Genomic DNA, 23,330 nt, shown 5'->3' on the forward strand with positions numbered 1-23,330 from the left:
GAGATAAATACCTCAAAAGCAAACAGAAGAAAGCTTATGATTTCCACCTTAAACTGTATGCCTTTAAATTTGGCACTCAATGACTGGTCTGCTTTTAAAAAAATAGTTGAATAAAATCCATACCTTTATTCAGAAAACATAAATTACTTACACTTTTCAGTACACTACATAACAATGCTTAGATGTTTTAGGTTTGGGGTTGATTTTGTATATCTGTTGTTTGTCTTTAAAAACATTTTGTACAAAGGGATGTCTCCTAAGTAGTTTGAAATCATTTAACTCTTATATGCCTTTTTGGAAAAAATCAGCCATCCAGCCATGGAACAGAAATCTCTGTAACCAGCCTAGATGACTACTCACACACTTTGAATGAAAATAGGATGTTGTAAAAAAGGAATTTCTTGTGAACTGTGCACTGACTGAATTATGCCCAGGAAAGGTTTTGACAAAAATATTTCAATAATAAGTAAACAATAATAAATAAATAAATTAAAATAACAAGGACTGAGATTTTCTAAAGACTCTAGAGACCGAAGTCACATATTTTGACCAAACACTGTTCATGTATAAGTAATAATAGTTTACCACTGTAAACAGCTCATCATATTGTACTCTTCTCTCAGTAATATAGAGAAATGGTTGACCTACCTGAAAGAACCAACTAAGAGTAAACAATTCAGGTCAAAATGCATGAGGATATATGACGATACCAGGTAGAACTAGTAAACTAGGTATTCCTTTCAGTTCTTAGTAATTTCCAAGTTGTAAAATCAAAATAATAATCAGATATTCTGTATGACACGGCCCATCATATCACTTGCATATGGGAGTTTTATTTTATAGTAATGTATGTCAGTCAATGAATTAATTCTTCTCTTCAGTTACCCACCTCTTTTTACTATATTGGAATCAAAATTTTTTTGTTGTTTTAAAGTTCCTTCTAATTTTTTCTAGCAGCTCAGCTAAAATAATTGGGGGTCAAACCATGATACAGATCCAGGAAAGATCAGATGTTAAGAACAGAAGATCAGCTGTTTACAGGAGGACAGTTAACATCAAAGTATAATTTTTCTGCTTAAAAAGCAAGCAGAATCAACTCTGCAACTACTCCTAAGTTGTTTATCCCATTTGTTTTTTACTTTATCTAAATGTACTAGAAAAAAAGGTTGCATAAAACTTGCAGTTTACCTTCTGATGCTAAGCTGCTTATATCTAGCAGTATATTTTTGTTCTCTAGACAATTTTTCTACTTCTCTGTTTCTGTGATGAATCTTCTGGCTGGGAAGTAGTCTAAGTAGTCCATATTCAGCATTTATATCAACATAATAGCAGAATTTTTAGTATTGTCACCTTATAGAAAAGTCTGAAATGGACAGAGTTTTCACTATTTTCGAAAGCAGTACTCTTGACTATTCCACAGCCACTAGCCCCATATTTATGCACAGACATGGGAAATATGCAAAACACCAAGTACCTGTTTCTTCAGAGTAGTCTGATGTCTGTCATAATCCATTCTTTTATGCAAATATTTCTTATGAGATCGGAATGAATCTAAGAATATAATATCCAGTATTCTTACATGAATTTCTACATTTCTACGTTTGTTTTCACCCTAGTTTAAGATGAAAATTTAAAAAAAAAAATAATGTTTTTTTAAATGTCAGACAGATACACAACAGAGTGGGACAAGTCCCAGAGATTCCTGAAATGTGTGGGATACAACTTCCTGACACAGCTGGTGAGAGAGCCAACCAGAGAAGGTGCCCTGCTGGATCTCCTCTTTATGAAGGACTGGTGGATGATGTGGCAGTTGGAGGATGACCAGGGCATAGCTATCACGAAATAATAGAGTTCTCTATTCTTAGGGAGGCCAGGAGAAGGCTAAGCAGGACTGACATCCTGGACTTTGTCTTGTTTAGGCACCTGCTTGAAAGGATCCCTTTGGAGACAATCCTCAAGGGTATAGGGGACCAGGAATGCTGGGTGCTCTTTAAGAAGGAAGTGTTAATGGCTCAGGAGCAGGCTGTCCCAGGTGCTGTAAAAGAAGCCAGCGACAGACCGCCCTGGCTGAACAGGGACCTCTGGCTACAACTCAGGGAGAAAAGGAGAGTTTACCGCCTTTGGAAGAAGGGGCTAGCCACTCACAGTGATTACAAAGAGGCTGTGAGGCTGTGCAGGGTGGAAATCAGAAGGTCTAAAGCCCAGCTGGAAATCGGTCTGGCTTCAGCAAGCAAGGACAACAAGAAATGTTTCTCTAAGTATGTCAGTAGCAAAAGAAAGACTAAAGATAGCCTCCTTTCCCTGCTAGATGCAGGAGAAAACATGGTAACAAGTGATGAGGAGAAGGCTGAGGTGCTTAATGCCTTCTTTGCCTCAGTCTTTAATAACAAGACTAGTTGTACTGAGAGAATCCAGCCTCCTCAACCAGAAGACAGAGACTGGGAGAACGACCCCCCTGCATTCCAGGAGGAGACAGTCAGTGACCTGCTGCATCACACAGACACACACAGGTCTATGGGACTGGATGGGATACACCCGAGGGTGCTGAAGGAGCTGGCTGGGGTGCTCGCCAAGCCGCTTTCCATCTTTTACCAGCAGTCCTGGCTGACGGGGAGGTCCCAACAGATTGGAAACTGGCCAATGTGACACCCATCTATAAGAAGGGTCAGAAGGATAATCTGGGAAATTACAGGCCTGTCAGCTTGACTTCAGTGCCCAGGAAGCTGATGGAGCAGCTCATCCTAAACACCATCATGCAACACATGAGGGACAACCAGATGCTGAGGCCCAGTCAGCATGGGTTTATGAAAGGCAGGTCCTGCCTGACAAACCTCATCTCCTTCTACGACAGGAAGACCTGCTTATTGGATGGGGGAAAGGCTGTGGATGTTGTCTACCTTGATTTATTAGGGCATTTGACACCCTTTCCCACAGCATTCTCCTGGCAAAACTGGCTGCTTGTGGCTTGGATGGGCACACGCCTTGCTGGGTAAAAAACTGTCTGGATGGCCGGGCCCAGAGAGTTGTGGTGAATGGAGTTAAATCCAGTTGGTGTCCGGTCACAAGTGGTGTCCCCCAGGGCTGGGTTTTGGGGCCACTCCTGTGTAACATCTTTACTGATGATCTAGACGAGGGGATCGAGTGCACCCTCAGTCAGTTTGCAGATGACCCCAAGTTGGGTGGGAGTGTTGATGTGCTTGAGGGTAGGGAGGCTCTGCAGAGAGACCTGGACAGGCTGGAGCCATGGGCTGAGGCCAACTGGAGGAGTTTCCATAAGGCCAAATGCCGGGGGCTGCCCTTGGGCCACAACAACCCCCAGCAGCGCTACAGGCTTGGGGAGGAGTGGCTGGAGAGCTGCCAGTCAGAGAGGGACCTGGGGGAGTTGATTGACAGCTGGCTGAACAGGAGCCAGCAGTGTGCCCAGGTGGCCAAGAAGGCCAATGGCATCCTGGCTTGTGTCAGCAATAGCGTGGCCAGCAGGGACAGGGAAGGGATCTGACCCCTGTACTGGCACTGGTGAGGCTGCCCCTCGATTCCTGTGTTCAGTTTTGGGCCCCTCACTACAAAAAGGACATTGAATGACTCGAGCGTGTCCAGAGAAGGGCAACGAAGCTGGTGCAGGCTCTGGAGCACAGGTTGTAGGGGGGGCGGCTGAGGGAACTGGGGGTGTTTAGTCTGGAGAAGAGGAGGCTGGGGGGAGACCTCATCGCCCTCTACAGCTGCCTGAAAGGAGGCTGCAGAGAGCTGGGGATGAGCCTCTTTAACCAAGTAATAAGCAAAAGGACAAGTGGTAATGGCCTCAAGTTGCTCCAGGGAAGGTTTTGACTAGATATTAGGAAGCATTTCTTTACAGAACAGGTGGTTAGGTGTTGGAATGGGCTGCCCAGGGAGGTGGTGGAGTCAGCATCACTGAAGGTGTTTAAGAATTAGGTCAACATAGCGCTGAGGGATATGTTGTAGTTGGGAACTGTTAGTGTAAGGTTGGACTAGATGATCTTCAAGGTTCTTTCCAACCTAGCTGATTCTGTGATTCTGTGATATTTTAAAACTTCAGTTTTGGCCAAAATATCATGTATGTGTTTTCGAATTTTTTTTTTTTTTTTTTTTTTTTTCTGTGGCAGGTACATCTGTCCAATGAAAGCAGAGCTTCTTGGGTGCTGTGGTGTAGGAGCTTTGGGCTGCCTTTGCTCTCAGGGCCTTGTGGTATCTGGGGCCTTTGGCCAATGGGACCCGCTATTGACTACGGGTCATATTCATCCTGGGTATAAATGGAGTCCCCTGGGGGAGCCATTTGGAGCTTGTCCCATGGAACACCACACTGTGGTCGAGGACTCTCTCCTTGGGTCAGGAGCTGCCCAAGGAAACTCCTAGAGGTGTCTTGAGTCAGGACGCTGCCCTGAGTATGTCCTCGAGGTTGAGAGCCCTCACTTCTCAGATGAGTGATAAAGCGTTTTGGGTTGCTGTTAAACCCTAGGGAGTGAGGCTTTTTTCTGCATTTTAGGTTGTTGTTAAAACCTATAGAGTTCTTTGTTATTTGTTTTGGGTTGCCGTTAAACCCTAGAATGCTGTTCTTTTCTCCTCATAAAAAGATATTCGAACCTGTAATTTATGGACTGCTAGTTAATTGTGTTAATTTTTTTTAATTCTTATTTTTGTAGTTGGTTGTGTATTTGAGAGCCTTCGTAACATTATAGTTTCGCAACTGATGACATCTTTCTTAAGCCTGGTTCCTGGACATAGCTTATGATAGCTTCAGTTATTTGACTTTCATGATTAATCATGATAGGTCAATGATTTTCATGATTAATCAAGATAGGTTAATGTATGGCCTTATTTGCAGAATGGCAAATATAGTCTTCTAATAAACCCAGCACAGAGGAAAATGAGACTCTAAATAATGATGACAATATTAACTTTGATAAAATTAAATAGGGAAATACACTGTCTTGCTGAAGGTTTTAAAACTAGAAGTTCTGACTTTTTAAAGTACCACATTAAATTATGAGTGAATCAATATGTTATAAATTACATTTAGCATTCAGAGACATTAGGACCCAACTAAGTGTCCTCAACAGTTTTGTATTTTATAAACTTTTTTTGTATGATCATTAATATTATGATATTCCACTCTCATCATACCCCACCTGGAGTGCTGTGTTCAGCTCTGGGGCACCCAACACCAGAAATGGACCTTCTTGAGAGGGTCCAGAGGAGGGACATGGAGCTGACTGTGGGGCTGGAGCACTTCCCTTATGAGGACAGGCTGAGAGAGTTGGGGTTGTTCAGCCTGGAGAAGAGAAGGCTCCAGGGAGACCTTATAGCGACCTTCCAGTACTTAAAGGGGGCTGCAGGAAAGATGGGGAGGGACTCTTGATCAGGGAGTGTAGTGATAGGATGAGGGGTAACAGATTTAAACTGTAAGAGGGTAGAATTAGATTAGGTATAAGTAAGAAATTCTTTATTATGAGAGTGGTGAGACACTGGAACAGGTTGCCCAGAGAAGCTGTGGCTGCCCCCTCCCTGGCAGTGTTCAAGGCCAGGTTGGACGGGGCTTTGAGCAACCTGATCCAGTGGAAGGTGTCCCTGCCCATGGCAGGGGGGCTGGAACTAGATGGTCTTTAAGGTCGCTTCCAATCCAAGCCATTCTATGATTATAACGATTTCTACTTAATACAGGCAATTTTAGTCTATGGATTATCTTGGCTGAACTGTCTCTGTCTTTCTTGGAATAACTTAATTTCATTTATTCTGTACAATTATAATAAATATTTCAAAATTATTTGATTTAAATATAGCAAAAATTCCTTTATCTGTGGGTTTCATTTGATTTCTAACAATAGTCAATAGTCTTTGCCTCTCTACAGGAATTCTACATTTCTGATCTTTTAAAAAACTGTAGAAATAATTTTTAATTTATACAATTTTCCCATGCACTATTCTGGGTAAATAAACCTTTCTTTTCTCCCTGGGTCAAAGAAGTCTATTTAAAAAATAAAAGAGGAAAATTATAATTTTTCTATTACCATTAGAAAAGTTTAGGTGCTGTAAATGGGATGCTGCAATGATTTAGTTCAGTGAATAAATATGAATAAATAGGAAAATTAATAGGAATATGAATTTAAAAAATAATAGGAACATGAATAACTAAGGATATGCATAGTTTACAAAGCTTTCTCAGAGGAAGGCAAAACGATTTTGTGAACATGAGTACAGCAAAGTAAATAGAATTTCTCAGAACTGCTTTTTCTTAGAACATTATTTCTAGAAGAGATACTCTTGAGTTAAAATACATATAATTGGTGGTAAGGATACATATGGTCATAGCAGTGGCGTTATTTTTTAAATTTTTTTTACCAATTTCAGAACTCTTTTTTCTGAAAAATACCAGTTCTTTCACAAAAACAAAAATTCCAAGCTTCAAAAAATTTGCAGGGAAAAAAAAATGATAGTGTCAGTAATTACTGGAGGTAAGCATTATGAATACTGATACTCATGGGTAGAAATTTCTATTTTTGGCTGAAAAAAGCTGTGGACAAAAGTATGGTCTGAAAGAAGAGGCTTCAAGGAGCCTAGAGGTGGAGAAAGTTATTATACTTACAGTCAAACTATCCAAACTAGCTGAAATAGATGAAATATTTTAGTGGGTTTTTGCACTAAAAAGTGACAGATATCTGTATGAAATTCTGTTTGACGAGTGGTCAGTCCAACACAGTGCACAGGTAATTATTTCCTATTGCACTCACAGACACTACAAATAAATGGAAAATAAATGAAATGAAAAATATTATTAGGAACCAGAGGAAAAACAAGGTAATATGAATTAATACATCATGGTAGCCACAAGAAGATACTGTAACACAATCGTTATGGTAGATATGCTGCTATATATGAGCTACTAAGAATAGTGATGCAAGAATCAGTAGAAAGTATCTGAATAGATGCAGAGTAAATCAGAAAAAAAAAAAAAAAAAAACCACAAAAAAATCTCTGAGTAAAATAGAAACTTCTGCTTGTTACATATTGCATCTGATTTAGTTGTTGATTAGAATGAATGCAAAATTACCTCCCAATGGTTTATATATATAAAAAGTCCCTCAAAAGATTAATCTTCTTAGGACTTTACAATATCTTAAGATGAATTAGACCAAAACTGTGGTATTGGTACTAATAAATGATATATTCAAATAATGACAATGATGACTGAGAGTGGATTTTGTCATCATTCCAATTACACAGTTCAAGAAATTCCATTTCATTATTTTGTATAAAACAGATTTTAGGTTTAACAATCAGAATTTTGAGGGTTTATATGTGCTGCTTTACTTAATACTGCAACACCTGAACCAACATCTAACATTTAATTTTTGATTATGCATAGCAACCTAATATTTTATGTTGTCACATCAGTTTAAAAAAAATGCAATTACTTATAATCAGGAATTACAGTACTTTAAATCTTGATAAATCTGGATGCAGAACTCTTGATTCCGTTGAAAAAATGGTGGAAATGGGAAGTTAAGAACATTATGTCAGAATTTATCCAGTCATTGATATAAGCAATTAAAAACAATTAGAGTCTGGAGGATCCAGAAGATTATTGACTCAACTTTGACACTGACTGCAGTGATCTTGAGAAAGATACTCGACTAAGCCACTAAGACTTGCTGTTGCTGTTTCTGTTTAACTTCACAGGGTGCTAAGAATATTCTTGTTTGAACTGTATGGTCTTTGAATGTAGCCAGCTAATTAGAAATAGCATTTACTGTATTTTATTTCAACCGATATATCAAAAAGCTTTCAGAATTCATATGGAGATACCTTTACTTGCTATGGACAAAACCAAAATATTCTCTCCTGTGCACAAGAGGCCCAAGAAGCAGTGCTGCTGAGGATGCTTAAAAAATTTATGCAGTTCATGAGTTTTTGCTTTCTCGTGTCTTGACAAGATTGTGCCTCCTGCAAAGCAAGGGCACGACTGCTTTTTTTTTTTTTTTTTTTTTTTTTTTGGAGGGGGGGAAGACACACAAAATACGGAAGTATTAATTTTTTACTAGTGGGGTATTACTGTGGAATTTATGTTTACTTTTGAAAAACATATCAAGGCACCAAAGTACAGTGGTTTTATTTACTCAAATATTAGATAACTGGTTATTAGACAAGTGCTGTGACAGGATAAAACAAATCTGGCAGGTCCATCCCATCCCAGATGGGTCCAGAAGCATGTTATAAACCAAAGTCTGTTGCAAGCAACTGCAACAGAGTTACTGGGCTACAAGGCCAGACCTCGTTTAACTCTGCTATGCAGATCCCTACTCTGAAATTTTGCCTTTAGTTTTCATTTTTCACTAATTCATCAACTGCCAGATTGTCTGTCTGCAGTCCTTTCCCTGAGCCTCTGTCCCTCCAAGCTCTGGCACACCTGTGCAAAGATCTTCTTAGCCTTGGAAACCTGCTGCTTGGGATGGGAAGCAGAGCTGATTGTAGGCAAGATGCTACTTCTCACATTTTCCACTTCTTCTCTGGGTAGGATGAGAATTTTCATCACTAAGTCTAACAGGAGAGTATTTCTGTTGCTGAATGGTAAAAACCACTTCACTTCCACTAGAAACACAGAGATGTCTCGGGTTCATCTATTCAGTAACAAGTCTTAATTTCTCCAGCTTTAAGTTTTTGATGGGCCCTTCCAAATCTCTGAGAAGGCAGAAAATTATCTTTTTCCTTACTTCCTTTCACAGTTTTCTAGAGTTCTAATTAACATGTTGAGTAAGAGTTGTTGAATAACAAGATTACTTATTTTATTGTTATTCATTATTTCTCTTTCATTGCTATTCATTATTTCTCTTTCTGAAGTTATGAGGAAAATGTAACTATGATATAAATTGAGAATTCAGTTTTAATTTTGGTATTTATTTTTCTTTACAGACATCTTTGACATCAGTACTGTTGACAGAATTTAAAAATAAAAACATATTTTCACTTGAAGTGTACTCATTTTAGAAGTCAGCTCACAACAGATTCATGTATAAAAAACTAGTAGCATAATAATTCATCATCTTATTTCATATTAAATATCTTGATTGATAGCAGGATGGAACTGGCAATAAAAAATGCCAGCTGTTTGCAATTGCATTTCATATGGGTTGAATTTCTGTTGTTTTACTTATTCAGTAATTGACTTTTTTCTCAAAGTTTTTTAGTAGAAGGAGCTGTAGTCAAATATATGGAGCAAGGTCTGATCCTGCAATGCACATTTCATTTTTTGGAGCTAAACATGATCACTACCATCCTGATTAAATTTCAGTCCTCCAGTCAGAAGCATACCCAAGGGTTTGAAATCCTTTACAACTTTAGAGGTATATCTTGACTATTTCCAAAAGGGTCACATTTTAGTGACTACTGGACCTCAAACATTTCAGATCAGATAATTTTCTAATACTTTATTTTTACTTAAAGAAACAGTTTAAATTGTCTGAATCTGCGAAAATCCTAGAAGTCTTGAGAGTACTTTCTCGTTTGATATTTCTGGTTTTTGGTTTTGTTTTTTTTTTTTTTTTTTTTAAGTTAATTGAAGATATATAAGTATGTATAGAGCATAAAAATTAAACTAGTCCCAACATAATTTTTAAGGGAATTCAGTGTAGAAATCTTTCATAACAGACTAACTGCATACCTGTCAGGACTCAAAAATATACATAAACATATCTTTGCAATTAAGAGAATGAGCAAGATAACCTATGATGAGCTCTGTGGGGAAACACAAAAAAATAAACACCAAGTAGGAGAATATATCAAGGAATATAATAACAAGAATTGAGAGTTTGCATTTTAATATTTATTTTTTTAAATTTTTAGAAGAATAGATTTCAATTTAGAATACTAAAACAAATCAGAATTCTGTGGTTTTCTTTCATATCTGTAATTTATTTAAACTCTTGACACTAGAAAGAAATAAAATTTTTAAAATTATTTTAAAACATATTTCTAGAGTATGCATGCTACGTGCATGCAAGAATAGTATAATGGCTAACCAACACTGCAAAAACATTGGACATGAAGAATATTTTCCATATTCTCAATTTGGTTTAAAGCAGAAAGGTTCTATAACAGCTATGTCATCTTCTTGACTGAAATTATACATTATTTTTATATTGTATTAATGATTAATGTATGAATAGATTTGATTCCTCAGTCAAGTTCCAGGTAGCTAATGAAATGTTAGGTTTTGTAATAGAATGTCACATGCTGTTACTCTGCAGAGTGTTTTGCAGATCTGATAATGTAAATCATTTATATGTGCTGGCAACATAATTTGAAAACTAACCAAGGCCCTGATTCTTATTTCCAGGCAGCATCCTAATGTCTTTGCATGCTTACCCATCAAGTTTTGGACACAGCATATGGCCATAAACTACTGCTGGTTTGAGTTTTTAACTGCTTAATTTATATGTTTTCATGTGCTACTCTTGATTATATCCATTTGCCTTTAGAAGCCCCATCAAGAATAAGATTCCAATGTACAAATGTATTATTGCATACTTGGTGGATAAAGAATTTGAACTGAAATCAGGAGACTTGGGTAGTGTCAAGTGCAACTTTATCCAAATCCATTTCCTCCCACTTTGTATCACAAATGCTGACTTCCATCATCTTTTATAAAGCACACTGGGATCTATGAATAAATCATTATTCAAGACTTATAATTACAATTGCCATTCCTTGTTCCTGAGAGCTAATAACCTTCCTAGGGACAGTAGGAAATAGTGGAATGGATACAATATAGTGGTGAATGTAATGCGCCCATACTCACACATTTGCTTATTGGTAGAACAGACAACTTTACCTCGCTCCTGGATTTATCTACAGGAAAGTACACTGTATTTCTCTTATATATATTACCTTCTCAGAGTATCTGCATTTCTACTGTGCATCCTCCAATAATACTTCTGAAAATAGATGTGTGCCGCTAACAGATTACTTACAATAAAAAGGCAGATGGATATTATTAATGACATGCTTTATATTCAGATATGTATTTCCTGTCCTTGAGAGGAGTTTGGCATCTGGAATTTACACTGAGGTCTATGAGTATTGGAGGCACTCTATATCTCATTCAAAGTACTTAATATTTTACAGCATTTGACCTTTTTGTCTTCCTTGCTGACTCTGTCAACAACATGTGTGTCTTCTGTCAGTGATATTTTTTGAGCAGTTGTGAAGGTCAGTCATATTTGCCAGTGTCAGGTAGTAGTCTGGAAGACACTGTTTCTTGGGGCATTGCTTTCCTAGCAAGCACTGAATCAGCACATCAACTGTCTTACAGCTCTAGGTCTGCTTCAGACCTAGTCAAGTCAGGCCACAGATCCTCACAGCTTTATGTGTTCTTTAGAGCAAGAAAATAAATTACTTTTCTGAAATTCTTTGATAATTCCGAACACAGCATAGTATCAAGTCGAGAAGGGTGACTGGGAAGTCTTCAAGTATCTGGTGGGTTTTTTTCTTATGTAATTGACTTCCTCTGGGAGGGTATTTTTAAGCTTCCTTGGCTAACTTGAAGGTTCAGGAGCCCAGTCAATACAAAATCTTGCAGAGGACTGGATGCTTCTTTAGAATCCTCACGCTGCAGCACTTTTCTGGTATCTTTTAATCTTCAGATTTTTTTTTTTTTTTAAGCTGCTTTTTGGAGTAGACTTGAATGCTACGTACCAATCCCTAATTTAAGGTCTTAAGATGACCTTTTTTAATAAATAGCTGCTCACTTGAATTGTCTAATGTAAATACAAATAAAATATGAATAACCTCTCTTCATCCCTGGATGGACAACTTAATTTGAAAGGGATGTTTATATAGAGGATTGATACTGAACTGTAAATTTCAGATGAAGTGATCATTTCTTTTGGTTTTCCTTCCTGTTCTATTCTCCCTTCTCTTAAATCTAATGCAGCTTCATATGTCACAGTATAATTTATAATTGTCTGCAGTTTTATTTGTTTTGTAGTGGCCTTGTTATGATGTACATTCTTAGGAGATTTCACTATATTGGCAAAATAATTAAAAATAATTATATGGAATATGGAGTTGTAGGACATATTTTTATGCTTAAAATTTCAATTTGGAATTGCAGGAGATTTTTGTCATACTTTACTAAGAAAATAGTTGAAAAGCTACTTTCCACTCTTGTCCATCTTTCTTGCCAACTAAAATCTACCAATAAAAATAATAATTCTGTCTTTAATACATATCATATATTCAAGCTAAGCAAATACTAATATGGCTATAGAAACAGTCTATATATGGAAGAAAATGTGAACCAAATGCTTTTTTTTTCCTCCGTAAATGTGTCTTTACAATAATTAGAAATTTGTTCTGTTAAAAAATCTAGTTGCGTGGCTAAATTTTCAGTGAGCTTAAAAGTAGTACAGCTTCTGTTTCTTTAACATAGTCTGCTGTAACTGTTTAAATGTTGGCATTATCCAGGATAATTTTGAATCTGAATAATCTGTACATTTTAATTAAATGTAATCCTGCTTAGATCATCTACCTAGATGACCTACTTAGATCCTGCTTAGATCACATATGCAAAAGACTTCTCGCAGAAGCTTTAAGTAAGTAAGATTTTTTCATTTTCTTAATAATCTTTTTCTAGTTAGACTTTTACTGGAAATAATGTTTGGTCAGAAAGTGAGCTGAATAAGTAGCTTAAGGTCTAATAAAGTGATTAGAAAGGTGTGATAGTTTTAAGCCCTGCCGGGACCGGAGACCACGTTGCCATTGCCCCTCCCCCACCCTCAGCCAGTCAGGCTGGAAGTGAGGCACAAACCCGGGTTAAAATAACAAGAAATTTAATACAACAGTGTGATAAACAATCTGAACAACAACAGTGGCAATGATAACAACATTAAACAGCAATAACAGTGAACAAGACAAAAGATATACAGAGAAATACCGCAAAGGTTACAGACAGCTCGCTCACGATGCTCCCCGCCACCAAAACCACAAAGGAAAAGGTTCCAGTGCTGCCATGCCCAGACCTGACGTCAGCACGGTATGAATAACCCGGCTGGAGATCCCTTCCCCCTCTCTCTCTGCTGGGGAAACTTAACCCTACCCTAGCTGAACCAGGACAAAAGGTCTTGATATAAGCAAATAATTTGGTATTTAAATTTCTTCCTAATACTTTAACTGTTAGTTAAACAAGTAGATCATATGAACAAGCTTTAATAATTCTGTATGCAGTTACTTGTCAGAGAGAAACTCTTTGAAGAATGGATGACAAAAGGTTCACGGATAAGCCTCTAAAATTACAGAGAAGAACCCCATAATTTTGAAATGTATCCAAACTAGTTAAGATGTTTTGTTCTGATAAGTAATGTGATCATCTTTCAAGAGCTGAGCCTTCTGATCCATGTGCTTTTGGAGGATAAAATTGTCTTTTAGGTAAGTATTGCTGCCTGCTTACTTGATTTTTAATCTCCTTCAGGCATCAGCTCTAGGTCATTACTGGGAAAGGATTATAGTTTCACTAGACCTTTGCTTTGATTTTTAAGGCCATTCATGAATTCACAGGCCATAATTTCAGACAGCATAAACACCAGAATTCCAATTCATTCTAACCATTGGAACAACACCAAGGCAGACTGTGCAACACCCATGTGACTGAAAAATCACTTGTTAAACGACTTTATATTAGGGCCAACTGATTATTTAAGGTCCTTTGGTTGGAGTTAAAATAGATGTTTGTAGCAGGAAGATATGAACCTTATTTAATTCAGGGTAGTTCACTCCTTCCAGACTGAAATAATTTACTGTTAATCAAAAAACAACGTTTAGTTCAACAAATCACAACTGACCATTTTTGATAAATAATTATGCCTTAATGCATCAGCAGCTAGTTGACTGCATTGTGGTTATTTGTGGAAAAAGACATTCTAAAGCAAAGCTACCAGCTGGACATATTTTTAATTAGTTCATAGGTATTCTAAGGTATTCTTTATTTTTTTCTATTTGAGAAAGCTGAGCCAAATTTTCTCATCACAGCAAACACTTTGACAGTCATTATAGTGTATTAAGCTGGGCTGAAGACTGGGGAAGAAATTCAGTAAAGAACTAGGTGATAGACTGTCGAGGAAAAACCTCAGTGTAGATCTGAAGGCTTATTATCAAGCACCTCTTTTTAACTTCATTTTTCATTATAATGAAGAGCCAGCTGTTTTGTTCTGTTTCTCTCCTGGTGTTGCATGCTTTCTCTGATTCTGTTGCATTTCAAGCAAGGAGATCTGAAAGGAATTTTTGGACAGATGGTGGTGTTTATTCCAGTTATAATTTATATGCAAGTTCTGTCTAGAATTACATTTGTACCATATACACTGGCTTTTACATTCCATTTGGAAATGGTTTTAAGTGCAGGAACAAACAAGATCCCAAAATATGTTATTTTTCCTCCCCCTGGGGTTATACTATATGCACCTATGCAACGTGTTAATGGACAAGGTGTCTCAAACCTCATATCACATCTCCGTAAGTGTGAGGCCAGCCTCATCTGCTGAGGACAAGTCTCCTAGGAGAACTAGCTATGTAAAAGATGAAAATTAACTTATATTAAGAGAATAAACTGAAATGAGACATGTAAATTTTAGTTGCTATTTGGAGCCAGATACACTACATGAATTGTCCTCTTAAACTCTCCCCCTCTAAATTGAACAGAAAGCACCAAAATCATTGAACAGAAAGCAGGAATAATTTCCTTTTTATGCGCTCTAATAAGACTACTTCCTTCTCCTTTTAGTAACATGGAGTGTAGTGGTTGTGCTTATAATAATTAATCATACACAAAAATACAGAAGGCAAATAGGCAATATACTATATTCAAACAGTGCACTCGTGGTGTAGTTTATATTCAATGTGTAGGGCTTTGGTTTAACAGCAAAATCAACCAGAGGTAGGGCAGACAGGTTAAATTATTTAAAATGTATAAACAGGCTACAGGATATAAGACCCTCACTAACTGATACCATTGGGAAGAAAATTCCTTTGTGCAGGTAACACAACATTTTACCTCTACAGGTGATATTTCAGTTTCCATGAAGCTTAGCTGGAGAGGTAAAACAGCAGAGAAGACCATCAGGTGAGACCTAACCTTAGTCATATTTTTAAAATAGTACCAATTATTTTAAAAGCAAGATGTCTTTTGCTTCACTTCTTACAGTTTATGGGTCAAATCCTTGACTCTGTCAAAAGAGGATTAGGGAGTTCATCCCTAAAAATCTTACAGATAATTTGAGGATTTCCGTGTTACAGGTAAGTTTTACATTTTATAAATTAACTGCTCTGGTATTAAATCACCTTTTTCACAAAAGCCCCTAGTAGCAGGGTTATAGTTACAGCATCTCAGAGAGAATTAGTTAGGAATAATCTGTTCGAATTTCATTGTTAAAAGAAATACCCTTTTCCTTTTACAGTCAGAAAATGGCAATGATATATTTTTCCTGTTAGGAGAATTGAAATGATGGCCCCTTGGATGTCTGCTTTGGAAGTCCTCAGTTTTATTCTCTTTTACAGGAAAAATATTATACATTGCAGGACAGACAAGTTGATCAGTATCTGGGTTGTTCCACATTATGCAATCTATTATCTGGTAGACACAGATATAGAGAAGTATACGTCTTTTCTTTAGGCTTCCTGTAATATGCCAACACACTTTAAGGTGCAGAAGATACCAAAGAGATTGTGTCAGAATGTTAGTATTTCCTTGATAACTCTCATTCTGTGCACCTAACTAGGGTAAAAAAAAGAAAAAAAAAAAAAGACCCAAATCAATTCAAGCCTGATTTTCAGAAGAAAAAAAAATATTTATATATTTTACTCTGAAATGTAGTGGGATATTAGTTTCTTCAGATTATTGTGGAAGAGCAATAAATGTCATAAGGATGATCAGATGAAAATAAAGTAATATTTTTCCTTCTTAATAGCAGAAAAACCACAAATTATTGTCTTTTCCACAAGTTGGGGTTTTTTTGTGGGTTTTTTTTTTTTTTTTAATACATGGATTTTACTTCCCTCTGAAAACAGCAGAGCAATATAAAGAAAAAAAAATTAATTTCTTTTAATATTGTAGGGCTGAAAAATAATATTTGTAATTACTTATATGATACTTTCTGCCACTGCAAAATATAAAAGCGTTTCATTATAATCTGATAAAATAACAGGTCCATAAGACATCATTGTGGATTTATACAGTGGAACTTGTTTCTCTTTTTCAAACTAAATGTTCCTTTCAGGTTTTGTTGAAGGGAAATTTTGTTCTTTGCATAGCAGGTAAGAAAAATAAAATTAATGTGAATAAATAGCATACAATAGAATACGTATGTGATAGCAAAAATATTTTGTAGTAACTGCCAGATGTAGTCTATGTCATACTTTGTTTCTTGCGTACAAAGGAAAAGCTAAAACTTCTATGTGATATACACTTTTTGTAGGGCAGGGAGCTTTCAAGAAACCAATGGGCAGCCTCTGAATAGCACCGTTGTTAAAGTTTCACCAGATTCTTAATCCTATTTACTGCCTTTACTCACTATCAGAATCATTAGGTGTTTGTGGTTTGGTTTGGTTTTGTTTTTTGTTTTTTTTTTAACTTTGTGGTTGTGCATTTGTTTTGGGGGGTTGTGTGTTTGTGCTTGATTTGTTTTTCTTATTTTTTGTGGGGTTTTGCACCAAGCTTGGTGCGGAAAATCTTACCTCACCCTGGCCAGCCTTACTGAATCTGATTTTCTCTCTCTGGTGGAGTTGTTATGCTATAATTATCACTAAGCCACCTTGATCTTAATTATTCTATTAGCACTGTTAGCATTATCCTGAATATGCATCTTGGGAGAGGGTGGGGTGTTCTAATGTTATCTTTAAATTACTTAAATTAACTGATCAGATGATGCATTCCTCTTAATAATATAAGATGCCAAAATCTGTAAAGAAGGCAACAGTGAAGGGATAAAACAAAAAGGCATTTTTTCTAGCCAGCCATATTTTTTTATGTAGTTTATTATAAATGCTATGGATTTTGCTAATATTTGTTCACATGTATCTTGACTTCATATTTTTCCAGCCCCCTTCTTCCTTCTTGAAGAGGTGAAGGAATTTCATAAGCTCTGATCTCTGAAGTGGAAAAGAATAAAATAAATCAATACTTCATTCTTTTACACAAGGCTGTCTCAAATTTTTCAGTAGTACTAATATTGTCTGGTCTGATGAATCTAGTTATAATACCTTGGAGTGCTAGAGATCTAAAGGATCAATGAAATTTAAGCCCATTTACTAATGAAAAATTATCTCAGCAGATCATTTCTATTCTTCCAAGTTAAAAAAAAACAGCAAAATGTGTTCTGCAATTCTAGTTATTTCCTAGGTGTGAATGTAAATGTCCATATCATGTAGCAAACTTTCACAAAAGAGAGAATAGAAAATGTAACTCTTTAATAATTGTTTATCACAAAATTGTTGTCTGTATTAACACTGAACAATCATTTTCCTGTCTACCATCTCTAAAAATGGTGAACAGGTTTTACCTGGGAAGATTTCTGACAAAATTTTTTTTCAAGTAGAAAATAAAAGTTATTATTTATGATAACATTTTTATACAAATTTCTAGAAAACACTCATGGGAAATTTTTATTTGAGTTGATATTTTACAATTAATTTTATCCTGGGCTAGATTAGAAGGACTTTTGCCAGCAGGTTGAGGGAGGTGATCCTTCCCCTCTACTCATTGGTGAAACCACACCTGGAGTACCGTGTTCATTTCTCAGCTTCCCAGTACAAGAGAGACATGGACACATCATTATAATAATTTAATTTAATAATTTAATTTGCATTAAATGTCTTCACTTTTTGCAAATATAGAATATATGTGTGTTCTGAAAATTTTCAGCCATAGTAAATATATCTCCATCTGTCCTACTGAAATATAAATGTGAAAATCTCGATTTTCATATACAAAGATTGGATGTCAGTCCTCTGAACAAAGCCAGAGCACTTTAAACAAATATATTTTATTTATTTTGATTTTAAAATTATAATTTCAATGAGGCACAAGTTTTCCAACTAATTCTAAATAATCTATTTTATTGTCAGAGAGCAAGGAGCTGACATAATTTATAATAGTGACATTTAGAGTACTTCAAGTGAAGTCAGTGGTATGGACTTCAGTGGCGAATTAGATTTACTCTTGTGTGTTTCAGATCAGAAATAACATTTGTTCTGAATGTATTGTTTTGAAAATTAAAGAAGAAAGTGCAATTTATTGTATTTTGGTGAGGAAGAATGTATTTGGGGTGAGCAGTATTTATTTTTTTCTCTGTTAGTACATGATTCTTAGAATCACAAAATCATAGAATACCAGGATGGAAGAGACATCAAGGATCATCTGGTCCAACCTTTCCTGGAAAAAAAAAAAGAAAAGGACAACTGCACTGATTCTTGCATAATAGCACAATTTCTGCACAATTTCTGATGCAGTTATCTTGCTGTGAGACCATCTTTTAATGTTTCATCAACTCTGCCTGAAATGCCTTGTCATCAGTTTTATCATAGATGGATGCTTTTCTGAGGAAAGCTAAAAAACTATCTCTAAATTACTGTCAAAAATCCAGGTGAGGATATACAGGTCAACCTGCACTCTCAGCTCTTTGTTTCCTCAAGTATAAAACTATTGACCTTCTTTTTTAAAACCTTTAAAGTGCCACATAATTGAGGGAAGACAGGTCTGACCCTCATCTTTGTATGGCACAATGAATGTGGATATCACATAGCTGAAGAGTTAATGAAGACATAGAATGGCTAGCTGTACTCTCTCTCTGATTGACTGGATCTCTGGTAACCTTGTTTCTAAAATAAACACAATGGACATTTTTCCACAGGAGACATTTTAACAAGTATAAACACATCAATTATTAGCAAAAGTACTGTCTAAAATGATGATGTCTTTCATTTCCTAGTATTTAAAAAAAATAATTTCTGCCTTCACGGTGTTCAGGTAGTGACAAATAGCTCTTCCAGTTGACATCTCTGAGACTTGCTTCTGAATTTTAAAACTGTTGTTTCCAGCTCACACTCTGTTGCTGCTCATGTTTAAACTAAGATCTTTGTTGTGTATGTGCTCTTGGTAGTGATATAAGGTAAGCGAACAGTGAGCTGCATGGCATTGAGTAAGAAAAGAATATACTTATAGGTGAGTATGCAGGACTTGCACTGTTACTTTCAGTTTTTACAGTATGAAGTAGCTGAAACTAAAACTCAGTGGAAACATAAATGAAATTTCAGGATGTTGTTTTCATAATGTACTTTGTAGAGGGATGTGTCAGGAGGTGTGCTGTCTCCCTGCACTTACCCTTTTATTAATGTTCTAGTTTCGATTTTATAAAAATTTACTGCTGACTATCATGGCACACTGGTATTCTCAAAGCCAAAGGGAAATCTGCTTTAGAAAAGAAAGGAAATAAGGTTTGAGTCTCAAATCTCCGATACTTAAGCAAAAATCCTTGATCATTATTCCTGCACTAACTCTTGCAAACATACCCTGTTACCAATTTTGCATGGTCTATGTGAAATGAATTTACCTAACTTCAAAAAATATCTATAAATTGTTTTCAAGATCAAATGTAAAATATTAGTCATATTAGTGTGGCAGGTGCACCCACTAAGAACTGACATTGGCCACAGATCAGATTCAGCTTGGGTATAAATGGAGTCCTGCTGGGCAGTAATTTTGAATCACTCTTCTTCAGAGCATCAGGGCTGCGGTTGAGGATTCTCCTCTTGGGTCAGGACATTGCCCAGGGAAATTCCTCAAGGTTGAGAGCCCTCACTTGTCAAGTGAGTGCATGTTTTGGATTATCATTTAAATCCTAGTAATACCTTAAATTGTGTACTGATAGTTTCCTCTCATGGGCATCCATATCTGTAGTCTATTAACGATTGCTGGTATGCTAACTGTTTGTTGGTGGGTTTTTTTTGGTTTTTTTTTTTCCCCAAACCCTTTTATTTTTGAGTATTTGACTTGTCTACTTTGAAAGCTTCCTCAACAATTAGTCATTTAAATCCAGCTTTAGTTACCAATAAAATAAAGAGAATAATAAACATGTAAACTCCTTCTGGTATTTATTTCTGCCCAAGAAAGAAAAAAAAAAAAATGTTTGTACCTCTATAAATCACTGCAGTTATCTTGGAGAAAATACTTCTTTGCAAAATGTGTTTGATGCCAAAGATCTACATGTAAGCAAGCATGTAACATACTGTTCTGGACAGTTACAGGGTAACAGGGGTTCAGGAAATCCTGCTAATGAGCTGCAACACATATAAAAATATAAAATTTATTGTTTTATTAGTAATATAGGTCAAACTAATATCTAATGCTGTTTGTGTAGATGAACAAAGAAAATGCACATGTTCTAGTCATGAACCTTTCCCAAAGGCACCTTATTATTCAATAATAATGGCAAAGTCTAGGAAATATTATGATCTGTTAGATGGTTACAAGTTGTCTAGAGAAAAGAAAACTGATACTAGTATTGCACCTATAAATCAACAGTAGATAATATCACCAGGGAGAGTACTAAAAATCATTAACAGAGTACTAATTATTACCAGAGTACCATGGTGGAAATAGAATTTCTTATCTACAGTGTTGAGGTAAATTAGAGACTTTCCTTGACAGAAGTATGCTGTTAGACAAGCCCAGAGCAAATACTAAATTGGTACAATGACACAGGAAATAACAAATTTGTGACTAGTAGCAAACCGTAATGAGAAGGTAATAAAGAAACTAAAGCTTAACGTACATTCATAAATTGTGATGCTGTGAACAATAGCAATGTAAATGATGCACAGAATTGTGTTTTACATCAAATTACTTTTATTTAAATCAGAAACTTTCTATTGCTGTTAACATGTTTTTGTCACAAACAGAATATTCTGGGTGTGGGATTTTTGCCAGAGAAATAAACTGTGGCACGCTATAATCTGATTTTTTTCCACACTGCACTAAGGCATTCCAATTATGCCTGTCTCTTATTCTCTTCATCTGAGATGAAAAGTTAATAGAAAGAAATACGAAAAAATACCTATCAACAGCAGGAAAAACTATGTCCCTAACATGATAGGGGACAAAATATGGGTCCATCTAAAAACATATGAGTATTAGGGCTCAGGTGAGTAAATTAACATGGATTTGTCTAAAGTACAAATGTATGAACTGCAAATACAGTAAGAAAACAAAACAGCATTGCAAGTTTGTGCTCACAGTGTGCCAAGCTCTTCTAGCTTTCATTGCACTAAGCACAAAACAGAGGAGAAAAAGACTTGTTGAGCAAGCCCATGGCATCTTCCAGAGTTTAAGTGAGACTGAACTAGATACAGATAAACAGTACTTGAAGAGCTCACCTCCTCATATGATCACAGTTTTGAAGTCCCATTCAAGATTTCTTTGAAATTGTCTTACTGGGTGGCTGACTGTATCACAAAGACATCTTTTTCAGAACTGAATGAAAGTGGAAGACAAAGACAAGTTTACATACAATGGTCAGATAATCCCAATACTAGCTCCTTAGTTTGCCCTATAATATCCAAACTGTTGTACTGAGACAATTTGCTTAGTGTGGTGTAACAGCTGCTGCCTCCAGAGAAATATGTAGGCTCCAGTTTCAGAGGACAGAATAAATATATTTTTATATTGAGAAGATTCTCTTAAGGGTGATGAAAAAAATATCAGTTATGGAGAGCGATGTAGTTCAAGTGTCATTTCAGTTGTAGCCTTGAAGAAAATTATGCTTCCTGTCAGACAAAGAACTTTATATTAATATCACTACCTTTTTCTAGTAAGCCACAAGGATTCTGTGTCTACAGATAATCTAAACCCTTTTCCAAACATCTATGTCAAAGATTTATGAAGAAAACAGACTGTTTGCCTGATAAAAATAAGCAGGATAACCATTATGCAAAAAATATTACCACATATGATTTAGAGTAGCCCACAGTGTTGTGTTGCATTGAATTGACTTTGGTAACAAGCATGGGCAGGTATAATGTTTGTGCTTCTTCAAACACTAAACGCATAAGAAAAATACCCATATATTACATAAACACACTAGAACCACTCACAGTGGGGATGCTGTAATATAATAGAAGAAAAAATGCCTAAAGGTTAATAATCTAAGGGGAAAATTAAACTGTTCTGCTACAGGACATGATCTTTCAGTAATGCTGAACAGGCATCTGGAGGGGAGGTTAGGTTTTGGATGTGAAATTTTCTATTTGAAATCATACCCTTCACTGAACAGTTAGTAGTTATGAAGTATGTGTTTAGATGAGCATGAACGATATTTTTTGCCTCTTTTCAGCCTTTACAAAAAAATGACATTTCCTTATAAGAATGATCTTACTGTCAGACACCCATTGACTTCCCATTGTATTTTTATTTATTTATTGAAAATTCTTCACACAAACCTGGAACCATGTTGTGAGTTATAATTAACGTGCAAGAATCACAACTATATTCATTTTAATATTCAGTGTAAACTGCACTGAATTCTTCAGCAGATAAAATGTTAATTCTCTTGGTGGTATCTGTCCCACAAAATCTTGGAAAAGCCCACAGATTTTTTGATTTTAAAAACTCACTACTATTTTGAGTTCAAGAAGGAGATGCAAGAGATTATTTATCATACTGTTAACAATTTTCTTGATTTCAGAGAATCTTTATCCTTTGATCTTTCACAGGCAAACCAAGAAGTATCTCAGTGAAAGACTGAATTGAGCCTCTAAGTGCCTTCAGTCAGAGGAGGACTAGAACAACCCAAGTGGAAACCAGTTTGCAGCTTAGTGTGTACAGAGGTAGGAGAAAAGATCTGTACTAAGTAGTAGACACCTGGACACTCTGCTGCAAAAAGCATTGATTGAGACACAAATGTAAATGGGAAATTCTAGGATATAGTTCCATCTTCTTGAGCTTGGGTTGAGGGGTGTGGTGGGTGAAAAGTGTTTGGTTTGGTTTGGTTTTGATTAATTTTACATACCAATGTGTAATCTGAATGTTTCTCGAAATTCAGAGGCATCTATATAAGCAGGAAATCTCTGGTTTTCAATTTTATTCTGGAAAGTTAGGAAAGAAGGAAATAATCATATCAGTCACTGCTCTCAGCTGCTATTTATCAAAAGAGTAAGAAAGAACTAAATTACTTCTCAGAGACATCACCAGCAAGACAGCTTAGTTGCAAGCACTCTGAGAAGCTGTTTTTTGTAAACATTACCCACATCTTGCTTCCCCAATTAAATTATTACTTTCATAC

Source organism: Athene noctua, chromosome 2 (assembly GCF_965140245.1).
Source record: "Athene noctua chromosome 2, bAthNoc1.hap1.1, whole genome shotgun sequence".
In the NCBI taxonomy this organism is placed as follows: domain Eukaryota; kingdom Metazoa; phylum Chordata; class Aves; order Strigiformes; family Strigidae; genus Athene; species Athene noctua.